This window comes from Ipomoea triloba, chromosome 7 (genome assembly GCF_003576645.1).
Source record: "Ipomoea triloba cultivar NCNSP0323 chromosome 7, ASM357664v1".
In the NCBI taxonomy this organism is placed as follows: Eukaryota; Viridiplantae; Streptophyta; class Magnoliopsida; order Solanales; family Convolvulaceae; genus Ipomoea; species Ipomoea triloba.
Window position 1 is genome coordinate 20274819 of NC_044922.1, and position 12318 is coordinate 20287136.

The 12318-nt window shown below is 36.7% G+C and overlaps 2 long non-coding RNA genes across 3 annotated transcripts; both read left to right on the forward strand.

Annotated features, from left to right (window-relative positions):
- The first annotated feature begins 9704 nt into the window (after positions 1–9704).
- On the forward strand, positions 9705–10106 carry LOC116024872. The gene is made up of 2 exons (XR_004099536.1): positions 9705–9816; positions 10051–10106. It is a non-coding gene; the product is annotated as an uncharacterized LOC116024872 (long non-coding RNA).
- A 43-nt stretch (positions 10107–10149) lies between these two features.
- LOC116026270 lies at positions 10150–11728 on the forward strand. Of its 2 annotated transcripts, XR_004099804.1 has the most exons (4): positions 10150–10162; positions 10243–10376; positions 10475–10538; positions 11472–11728. It is a non-coding gene; the product is annotated as an uncharacterized LOC116026270 (long non-coding RNA). The 2 variants fall into 2 exon arrangements; XR_004099803.1 differs by lacking the exon at positions 11472–11728 and having other exon boundaries at positions 10475–10767.
- Positions 11729–12318: the final 590 nt, after the last annotated feature.

Consider the following 12318-nt stretch of genomic DNA (forward strand, 5'->3'; position numbering starts at 1 on the left):
GTCGCGGTGTTGATTTATCCTTTCCCGAGATTGAGAAGAACTAGCCTCACTAGAATCAGCCTCAAAGCTGGCTGTAGAAATGTCCACGGATTACCGTCCCGGCTCCGTGCGTCCCTATCGTGACCAAACAGGCCGGTCAATTTGATCAAAGGAACTCGTTCTTGGTAGATCTACATGTTCCGCTGCCCTTGGACGCTCGGACACGCTGAGTCAAGATAACGCCGATCTCCTAGCTTGCACTAGGGCAGTTGCTTGCGAAGTCTGGGATCTCCTCTCCGATTGGGAACGATGCAACGCTGGAGGTGCCGTCGGGACCGCCTCTACAGTTGTGGCTTCAGGTCGGAGCGGCATGGTGGAGAAAACTGGTTGCATTGGTGGATACGGGTACGACTGAGCGTAGCATCTCGGCGAGTTCGGCCACCATGGCATGGTTGGGTCCATCGGGTACATGGGATATTGGTAAGATACAGGCTCGACAGGAATCTGGAAAGGAGCTTCTTGATGAATGGCGTTCACCGTGTCGGGAGGCGGTACCCCAACCATGTTATTTGCCTCCAGCTGAAAACTGAGCTGAGAACGTAGATCGTGACTTCCTTCGGCCTTCTGATCATTTAGGAAATCCATGTACGGATACATGAGTGGAACCGTCAAATGAAAAACTAAGAGCAGCTTTTAAGATCGGTCCCCGCGGACGGCGTAAAATATGATAAAGCTAAATACGAAAGCAAAGTAGAAATACGATTTGTTTTATTGATTAAGGTTCAAAACCGGAACGAAAGGTGATCGAAAAACCGACTAAGCTTGGGTGATCCGCAGTGGGCCTTCCAAGCGTCCGAGCTCTTGAATATATATGTTAGATAATAGTCCAAAAAGCCCCCTTCTCTCCTCATAAATACACTATTTATAGGAGAGGGAAAAGCCAAGCTCCGCCTCTTCGGCATGGAGGGCACGTGGCTGCCATGCAAAAGCCCGACTCTAGGCTGAAATGAAACGTGGCTATACTGATGGGACGTCTGTCCATCAGTCAGAAGTCACATCAAGCTATCGGGAGATCGCTGTCGACCCTTCAAGCAATCGGGATGCCAAGCCTAATCGTTTAAGTCGCCTGATCCCTCCCGGTCTCCAGACCTCACGAGCTCGGGCAAAGTACACCGACCTTCCAGGTGAAGATACGAGTGACAAGGTTAAATCCCTATCAAGCCTAATCGTTTAATATCACTTCTCTCATGTTTAGCTCAATAATAGCACTTGCTCAATCAGATATCTCACTGTTTCCTCTTTTTTTTTTGTTTCTAGGTAAATCTTGTAGTGCTATTTTTGTATCTCTGTGTACTGATTGTTGTACCATTTTCCATGCTCTTGTCTTCAAGTCTTCTTTGGGTTTTTATAGCTAAATTAGCTATTTGCTCATTGTGTATCTTCAGAGCTTTAATTATCTTCAAATGATAATTGTCAACTTTGATGGCTCTGTCAGATATATTTGAATACTTGCATCTGATGTTTTTCCAACGTCTTCTTTAATCACTGACATAAGCTTTGTCATGAAACTTGTAGCCACCTTTCCTTGACTTTGTTTATCTTCTGATAATGTGAACAATTGAATTGTTCCTAATTCATAAGTCAAGTTGCTCTGTATTATTTCAGCCTGGTGATTCTTTCTTGAGCATAATTTAATGCCACCGAAAAGCACTTTGACTTTTCTCAATTTGATCTCAGCTCCAAGTAGCAAGAATCTTTGCTTTCTTTGATTTATTTTTCAGGAGTCATCTTCTTGCCATATTAGGAAATAATATTTTCCCTTTTTAGAATTATCTTTATGTTGGCAGTTGACCTCCTTGAGAATGTTAATGAAAAATAGGTCATCCTATTTTCATTTTTTTATCACGCCTTAGTTGACCTCTTCTAATAAAATAGGTTGGCCTCCTTCTTGAAATGATACGTCAACCTCTTCTTTAATTAGAAGTGTAGGCCATCCTCTTCATAGTTAGCCTCTTCAAAAGATTGCACAAGGTCAACCTCTTCACCATACTCCATACGATCATCATCTCCTTTTGTTGTAAAGTTAGCCTCATTGCATGGTCATCCTCTCTTTTGAGTTAGCCTCTCATTGACTTTATTTGTGGATGGTCAAACTCTTGAAGTTAGCCTCTTTGATTTCCACATGATAAACCGTCATCATCTTAATTAAAGTAAGGTTGGTAACGCCACTTTGCTCCCAATAGGTCATCCTCAACTCCAAATAATTTCTTGCTTGAGTTAGCCTCTCTTTGCCTTAATCTCATCTTGAAATTAATTTGTGAGAGAACTCATTTTTGTTGCTCCTTGATTTTGAATTTTAATTGCAACATCTTCACCTTGAATTAAATTAATTTTTTCAAAGAATTAATTCATGATGTCACGTCCAAGCAAGGATGTTCACGAGACTTGGCCAATCTTCAAATTCTTCTCAATTTGTAAAGTGGAAGCAAACGATTTACAAAAATTTATACTTTTGCAATTTCCATACAATTGACTAGGCTTGTACTTAAGCGTAAATACTATATTAAATTCAAAATAAAATTGGGAGTCTAAAATTACATTTTTGGGTTATCAAAATAATTACAATATATTCCTAAAAGTTTAAATGTACGAGATTGGGAAGAAGTTTATCTCTTTTTGGGACTTACGAACGTTGATGGCGACAAATCGGCGTGTGTGAACTGATTTTGATTCGCTGCTTCGATCTTTTGGACTCGTGTATATGTTGATAGAGTCGGGCAGATTAAGGCTGGACTTATGGTTTGTGATTTTCTTGCTTAGCTCTTGAGTGTGGCGGAACGGGGAAGGTGAGTGTAGATGGTGAGATAGGGTTTGTGTGGGTGTAAGGGGATGTGTGCGTGGTTTTGTTTTTTTTTTGTTTTTTTTTTTGGGTTATATACGGGGTATTATTTTTTAGACTACTTATCACACGCGCGTTGCGCGATTAAACCAATGCCCAATGCGTATTTTTAAATTAGTGTTCTTTAATTGGTTAAAGTAGTCATATAATAATGAGAGAGAAAAAATGCTAAATTAATAAAAATCAAAGAAATAGTCTCGATGCTTATATATTTTAATAAAACAAAACGAAATTGTAAATAGCTAAATTGCAACTAAAGTAAGTAAAAACAAATAAACCACTTACATGGGAGCAAATGGCATGCCATCATTGTCACTTGTTTTGACACCGGTCTGACAATTTAAAATCCATGTGTAATTGTATTTGTGATCAAGTACTTTATAGTTCGTCCGGACAGGTTTGACAATGACATTTGAAATGATGTACCATTTGTTGGTTTATAAAGTGATATCATACATTCCAATGTTATTATCAAGTACTTTGGTTAACAAATACTTTGGTTTCTTCCATTTGGCATATTATGACCACTACCAATGGTTTGTCTTTTCCTCCTCTTCCACTCTATAAAAGCATGGAGTTTGTAACTTCTTCTCCTTTCTCCTACCATATCCCACTGAACTTGGTTCCAGGCTTCTCTCAAAAAAAAAAAAGCTTCTCCTTCTCTTGAGAAAGCTCTTCTCTTTCTCTTATACTTTGTCCCCTGCCCTATCCCATACATGAAATTTTTTTTTTCATTACCCTCGTTAGACTCGATTTCAAGACTTACCAATGCTCTATTTGCAGTTTGTATAGTTGGTCTCTTTGTAGTGTTTGCATTCGCACTGTATCGTTCCTGATACATTAACAACATTGTGTTCTATATGCTTTTGTGGAACACAAGCATATAGAACACAATGTTGCTAATGTAAAGGGAATGATAAAGTGCTAGGGCAAAGACTCCAAAAAGATCAACTATACAAACGACAAAGAGAGCATTGGTACGGCTGGAAATTGAGTCTAACTAGGCCAATGAAAAAAAATTCATGTTTGGATATGGTAGGGGACAAAGTAGAAGAGAAAGAGAAGGAGAAGCTTTTTTAGAGAGAAGCATGGAACCAAGTTCAATCGGATAGGGTATGGGAAGGAGAAGAAGTTGCAAACTCCATGCTTTTATAGACTGGAGGAAAAAGATAAGATAAACCTGTTGTACAAAGGAGCTCCAAGCTTTTACACAGGAGGAGCAACAAAACAAATCTGAGGTTCTGGTCTGCTACTCTATTGTCTTTAAAAGAGCAAAAATGTTTTTTGGGCTCAAGTGGTTCTTGGTGAAAGTTTAGATTGATGGAGACTCAAGGATACAGTCTAAAAATTGATGGTCTATAGCTTGTATTAGGAAGATACCATATATTCTGCCATTAAATTTATTTGATCTGTCTCTTAAAACAGAGAACCAATTTCTGAAAACATAAGCCAAATATGATGGTTCTGTGCTAATCAACTAATCAAGATTGTTAAATGGTTTATAGACCAACTATTTTACCGGACCAAAGTTTATTTAAATTCTTATATATGGAAAATCAAAACAAAACAAAATCGCAAGACATAAACAAACTAAAGGAAAACATAAACAGCTAATCATGAAAGTACCTACCCAAATAACACTTTCTATTGCAATTAGTGTACTAGGCATAAAAAAATACTAGTACATCCAATACACGGCTACAACGAAGCTCATCACCAAATGGTTAATTACATGACTTAACCTGGCTCTGATACCTGCACAAGTTCTGATACCTCCACAAGCTCTGATACCAACTGTTAATTTTCAAAAAAAAAAACACACAGTTAATAATAAGATTTTTTTAAGATAATAAGATAAACCATAGATTTAATTAAACAACAGTACAATAACTTATCCAAAATAAAAAAACAAAAAAGGTACCCATCAACAGTCGACACAGAGAATAAAACATACATTTTGCAAACGAATAAAAAAAACAAAAAACTTAAACATCCCAAAAATCAAAACAAAAACAACCATTATCTCAGTTTTAATTATGTTTCACCCAACAATGCTTCATCACAAATTTTCTTTTTGTGTTGATCATAAAACTTCATCCACTTCGGCCATATGCGGAATTTCTTTTTTATTTAGCAGATATACAAGGGTCTCTTCCTTTTCAGCGGTTATACATGGGTTTCTTCTTTTCAGCGGAAGTTTCAAGCACTTTGGTTAACAAATACAGGGGTTTCTTCCATTTCGCATATTATGACCACTAGCACTGGTTTGTCTTTTCCTCCTCTTCCAGTCTATAAAAGCATTGAGTTTGTAACTTCTTCTCCTTTCTCCTACCATATCCCACTGAACTTGGTTCCAGGCTTCTCTCAAAAAAAAAAAGCTTCTCCTTCTCTTGAGAAAGCTCTTCTCTTTTTCTTCTACTTTGTCCACTGCCCTATCCCATACATGAATTTTTTTTTCATTACCCTTGTTAGACTCGATTTCAAGACTTACCAATGCTCTGTTTGCAATTTGTATAGTTGATCTCTTTGCAGTGTTTGCCTTCGCACTGTATCGTTCCCGATACATTAGCAACATTGTGTTCTATATGCTTTTGTGGAACACAAGCATATAGAACACAATGTTGCTAATGTAAAGGGAATGATAAAGTGCTAGGGCAAAGACTCTAAAAAGATCAACCATACAAACGACAAAGAGAGAATTGGTAAGGTTGGAAATTGAGGCTAACTAGGGTAATGAAAAAAATTTCATGTTTGGATAGGGTAGGGGACAAAGTAGAAGAGAAAGAGAAGGAGAAGCTTTTTTAGAGAGAAGCATAGAACCAAGTTCAATCGGATAGGGTACAGGAAGGAGAAGAAGTTGCAAACTCCATGCTTTTATAGACTGGAGGAAAAAGAAAAGATAAACCTGTTGTACAAAGGAGCTCTAAGCTTTTACACGGGAGGAGCAAAAAAACAAACCTGAGGTTCTGGTCTACTACTCTACTGTCTTTGAAAGAGCAAAAATGTTTTTGGGCTTAAGTGGCTCTTGGTGAAAGTTTAGATTGATGGAGGCACAAGGATACAATCTGAAAACTGATGGTCTATAGCTTGTATTGGGAAGATACCATATATTCTGCCATTAAATGTATTTGATCTCTCAAGTTTTTAAACAGAGAACCCATTTCTGAAGACATAAGCTAAATATGATGGTTCTGTGTTAATCAACTAATCAAGATTGTTAAAATGGTTTATAGGCCAACTATTTTACCAGACCAAAGTTTATTTAAATTCTTATATATGGAAAATCAAAACAAAACAAAATCACAAGACATAAACAAACTAAAGGAAAACATAAACAGCTAATAATGAAAGTCACCACCCAAATAACACTTGTTAGGAACCCCGTGTCATTGATTTTGATGATACCAAACTATCCGAGGAGACCCCTAACTTTTGTGTAAGTCTTTAGAATAGGTTATGCTTTGTATCTTAGTCTTACAGGGTAACCGAATCCTTAGCATTTTCCGATCTCTAAGGATTTGAGTCTTATATACCGAAGACATGAAGACTTAAACCGAAGAGTGAACTATGCGAGGAGTTGAAGCTGCGAAGTAATGAAGAGTTGAAGAACCGAAGACTGAGATCTTAGGTCGAAACATGGAAGGGCCAAGCTTTTATGACCGAGCAATCAAGAGTGTGATTAACTCGAGGAGTTTAAGAGAAATGATAAGGTCAATCATTCTCTCTCACAACCAAGGCAAAGACATTCTCTGATAAGTTGTCTTATCCACTGCCTTGAGAATGAGTATAACTGAATGTCATTTTGGGTCCTATGCAACGATCCCAAAGAGTATTTAATGATTGTCACCTTTTGAGGGACAAAAGACAAATTGTCCTTGCACAAAAGTGGACAAACGGCTAGAAAGTACTGACATTCTGAAAAAGAAGAAAACACTACCCATTGGATATTACACACTGGACAATAGGTTTTGAATTTCATTTCCCTCCAACGGATTTGAAATTCCACCTATAAATACCCTTGTCCCATCTCACTTTGACAAGGTTGAAAAATGCGAAATATTGTCTATCTAGTGAAAAAATTTCAGTGTGATATTCATAAGCTTACAAGTGATATTCAGATTTCTTTAGAAGTTCTTGTGTGTTTAAAAAGTTTATCAAGGAAGCTAATCACAAGAATTTCAAGTTGGAGAATCATCACAACCTTTCAACCATCTCTACAAGTGAAGTAGAAAGAGGCGGAGTAAACTTGGAAGAAGTTGAAAAACCTACAACAACAAGGCTACCGGGCTTAGTGATCAAAGGAGCTTGTTGTAACGGAGATTGTACTATAACGGGGAATATAGTGCAAACCTTCACGTGTTGTGAAGAAGAGTGGAATAGGCTTAGTTAACAGTCGAACCACTATAAAAACTCTCTCTCTCTCTTTATTTATTTTACGTATTGCATTGCATATATCACTCAAACTTAATATCTTTTACAAGAAAATCCTTAAGTGCAAAGTGATGATAAAACTTGATATATTCTTTCTGCTGCGATTATCTCTTTAAACAAAAAGTTTTCAAAAACCCCTTGTGAGTCTATTCAACCCCCCCTTCTAGACTCACATCGCTACCACCGGGACCAATAAGTGGTATCAGAGCAAGTTACCTTGAACGGTGAACACTCTGTGTATACTACCTGGTGATCCTTTTTGAAAAATTATCAAAATATTTTCAAACTTTGCACTATGTCTAAAATGGAACATCATAGGCATTTTCTTATGTTTAACTTGGACAAGTTTGATGATTGGAAAGTGCGCATGCAGGCTCACTTGTCTGCCATGCGTGATGAGATGTGGGACGTGATAACTGATGGACCTATCCAGATATTACAAGTGAACCCCAATCGTGTTGCTACCGATCCGACATCACCAGCAATGATTCCGAAGGAGAAATTCTTGCTGACTACCGAAGAGAGAACCCAAGTAAATCTCGACAACATAGCTAAGGATATACTCTACAAGGCTTTGGACGAATCATTGTTTCCGAGAGTAAGAAAGTGCAAGAATGCTAAAGACATCTGGGATGTACTTATGCTCATAGGTGATTGAGACGAACAAGAGAAGGAGAACAAGCTGACGATTGTCATGAAGAAGTTTGAAGACTTCAAACTCAATCCAAAGGAGTCCATAACTGAAATGGAAGCTCGGTTCAGAAAGTTATTGATGGAAATCAATGATCTTGATGAGAAAAAGCTAACACAAAAGGAGATAAGCTTGAAGATTCTCCGAGGACTACCCAAAAGCTGAGAAATGAAAGTACAATACTACAAAAATCACATATAACGTCGGTTATATCAATAACCGACGTTATATGTTAAAAAATTTTAAGAAAATCTTTTAACGTCGGTTGTTTACTAACAACCGACGTCAAAAGTGACTAATAAAAAATAATTATAATATTAAATTGTTAAACGCCATCGTTTGAGCGGGGAAAAAGTTGATGAACTGATACGACGTCGGTTTGGGATATAACCGACGTCGTATTAGTTAATAATTTGTTAAAAAATCCTACAAAGCCGACGTTGTAAGGGTTTATTTTGTAAATATATAAACCCTCAGGCCTTAGTTCGTCTCTCACAGAACACATAGCCGCGCACAGCCCACCGCCATCCGCTCTTCTCTTCTCCGTCGGACCAGTCACCGCCATCTGCACCGCCCCGCAGCTGTCGGACCAAACTCTTCTCTTCTCCTCTTCGTCTTCTTCTCTCTGCAGCCGTCGGACCAGCCACCGCCAGCCGCACCGCCTTTCCGTCGCTCAGCCACACCGCCTTTCCGTCGCTCAACCGTACTTCCGCAACCACCTACATTGTGAGTTGTATATTTTTTGAATTATTATTTCAATTTTTGAATTTTGGAGTTTGACAAATTTTAGGAATTTTCTAAGATAACCGAGTTACAAAGAAATTAAAATTGGGGGTCTGTTGAGAGAAAAGATGTGCAGTGTGTGTTCCTAAGAGTTGTTGGTGTGAGTGTAGCTAAGTTTTGTCTATGTGAGAATGCCTTGCTCTCAAAATATTTGTTTTTTGCTAGTTATATGCCGCATTTCTCCTCCAATCTGTTAATTAATTTTGGATTTTTCTGGCCTGGATATGCTGCAGATCTCACTAGGTTTTGTAGTCTTTTAACTATTTTTCCCATTATGAACTAGGGCTATAGCTTAAGTTAAGCTGTGTAAAAAAATGCACTAGGATGCTTGTGGTTTTGTCTCTCCACTCGCTTACAGTTTTTGTTTTGATTATTCTCTTTTGTTCCCCTTCTATACAAATTGACTCATTGTGCCAATCTTTTACAAGAATTAAAGGGAACCTGAAGCTATGTACAAAGTTCCTAACTATATACTATATGTTTTTTTATAAATAAATAAATATTTTAGTAAGTATCTTGGTCTTGGGGCTAATTTACTTGAGATGGATAAATAATATGTCATTATTGAGCACTTGAATGTGCCACAATTTCATATGATTGTCTCTATCATCTATTCTTATTTTCATTAAGCAAGGGGTTTACATATTGTTTTTCTTATTTGTTTATTACCCAAAAGTGAGTGTGATGTCCTTATCCTGCATGTACAAGGAACTCCTTTATACTACTGTGCTTGAATATCTTAATTTTTATATTACTTCCTATGCTGCATTTTCTAAATTTATTGGTGCATTTCCCAAGGAGTTGCACATTAGTTCTCATGTGATAATGTGTTACTGAGGCTTCTGTTACGAATATAATTCTTGTTTTGCATTGTAAAGTTGAAAGTTCTATGATATGCTATTATAATGTTCTCTCAGTGTATTTATTTACATGAATGCTGCATATATAGGCTTGAAAATCTAGATGTAATGTTAAATCATGGTCCCAATGCTTGGAAGCTATACAACCAAAGACTGGAGGCTTTTTTAGCCAGGTAAGGCTCACTGCTGTTTAAGATCTTTCTCCAAAGATAGCCTAGACTATTTTCTGATGCTCAATGTTGTACTGAGATGCTGCAAAAATGATTTACTCTTTATATACAAGTCACAAATGAAAATTTGGATAAGTTCACATTATAGACCTTTTCATATTGAGTTTGGGACTGAATCATGAAATTATAGACCTTTTCATATTGAGTTTGGGACTGAATCATGAAATTCTGTTCCAGAATGCAGTCACAGGCTGTTAAGTTAAATGAAGAGATTGAAAGCGTAAATCGAGAAACTGTTAAGTTAAATGAAGAGATTGAAAGCGTAAATCGAGAAATGAAATATCACCAGGTAACCATTTGTCATAATAATTTATTTTTTCATTGAGCTCAATATGTTGATCTTTTATGCATTCTTTGATGATTGATCAGCAAAACACTGCATACGAGCTGAATTCTTTGTCCACACAATGGAGTGAGCTCTGTTTGTAAAATACAGAAATCCAAGCTGCATGTTATCAGATTCAAAATCATATTGAAAGGCTGAAGGAGGAAGCTAAAGAGAGGTATTTGACCTTTTTTTCCTAGGTTAGGGATTGGTACTGTGTTCTTCTGCTAGTATCATTGCTTAAGGTAGTATGAGTTGCTAACATTCTTTCATCAGAGGCTGGGATCTGGAAAGTAAAATGGAGAATGGTTCATTGTTCTCTGCAGAAAAGTGAGTTGTGGTATGTGATTCAAATTACTTCCAGTTTTCAGCTTTAAATTTTTATTTTTAAAAATTTTAAATGATGGCTTGCACTATTTTACATGATGGAAAGAAGAGAGAACAGATAATGTAGGCATGCTTTAGAGTAGTTGAGATATGTGCAGTAGGACACTAAGACAGTAAGACCACACAATTTTATTAGCATATCAGCTTACAAGAAGTTTGTTTCTAGTTATTACTATCTTAAATTGGACTGCCAAATTTCATGTCAATTTAAGCTTTGTATTCTGCTCGGTTTTTGTTGGATGATATGCTTAGACTTGGAACAATTCTACTTCTTCCTCAGCATAAAACTTTATATTTTAGTGTATTTTCTGGACTCTGCTTCAAAGACATGGCATATTCCTTGTTCTTTGCCTTCCCAATAATCATTCAATTGCTTTTTTAAGTCACAGCATCCCAGCTTCTTTCAGATTGGAGATATATGTTAAACAGCACAAAGGTAAATTATCTATGGAGATAAATGTGTGATGTACAACTTAGAACAAGAGATACAAGAGAAGAAATTTGGCTTGAATCTTGCTAGCTTTTCTCTTCAAATATAATGGAAATTTTATATTGGCTTTTAGAGGTTGGAATCATACATATCAAAGCTAATATTCATAAAACATTTTAGAGCCTCATTTACTAGATTAATTGTTTATTTCATTTTTTGTCTTTTCTTATTTTTCATTTGAAAAAAGCTACGTGTGCAATGCAAGGATATCATTGTATTTAATTTATTTCATCAATGTTCTTATTACTTTATTTCATCTTCTCTGATAAATGTTGCATTTAGAAGTCTACATGTGGTCTAAGGCATATACTATTAAAAGTTGGTATGATCACAACAGTGGCATTTTATACAAGTGTATGAGACCCTTCAGTATTTTGTTTTATTTTGTTTCTGCAGGCATACAGCTCTCCCAAAGAAGATCCCGGGCTTAGTATGTCTGAGAAGAAGCTTATCATCGGTGGAGGCATATCAAAAGAATCTGTGACCAACATTACATGGAGGCTTAGTATGTCTGGGCTTTCACTGTCTGCAAGGCAAGGACACCATGTCATTCTCACTTTGATCTTGTAATGCAGTTTTTTATTTGTGCTTTTCTTTCACATCCTTTTAGTCCTGTATGTTTCATGTGGTACACAAAGTGTAGATTCCTAGCTCCAAAACTCATGTTAAATTTTAGGCAGTTATGCATTTTCTATTTTTTATGTTGCTATTGAAACTTATTTTGGAGACCAGCATCAGGTTGTTCACCCACACCATACCCTTTCCCATGTTTCTCATTCATTAGCTGATACTGATTCGCTACTTTTTTACTTTTTTTTTAAATTAAAACGAGAAACGGCGTCGGTTTTTTCGAAAACCGACGTCGTAATTATAATTTTTTTTAATAAAACGAGATATAGCGTCGGTTTTTCCGGAAAACCGACGCCTTATCTCTATATTTTTTTTTAAAAAAGAGATACAGCGTCGGTTTTCCGTGAAAACCGACGCCGTATCTCTATCTTTTTAAAACAAACAACATATGACGTCGGTTTTTTAAAAAAAACCGACGTCGTATGTAATTATTAAAAAATTAAAAATAATATACGACGTCGGTTTTTTAAAACCGACGTCTTATAATTTATTTATAACGTCTGCTAGAACTACGTCGGAAAAAAAGCGACGTCGTATGTCCAAAATAACCGACGTTAAAAGGTATTTTTGTAGTAGTGGTAGTAGCTATGCGTGATCATAGAGATCTAAAGAC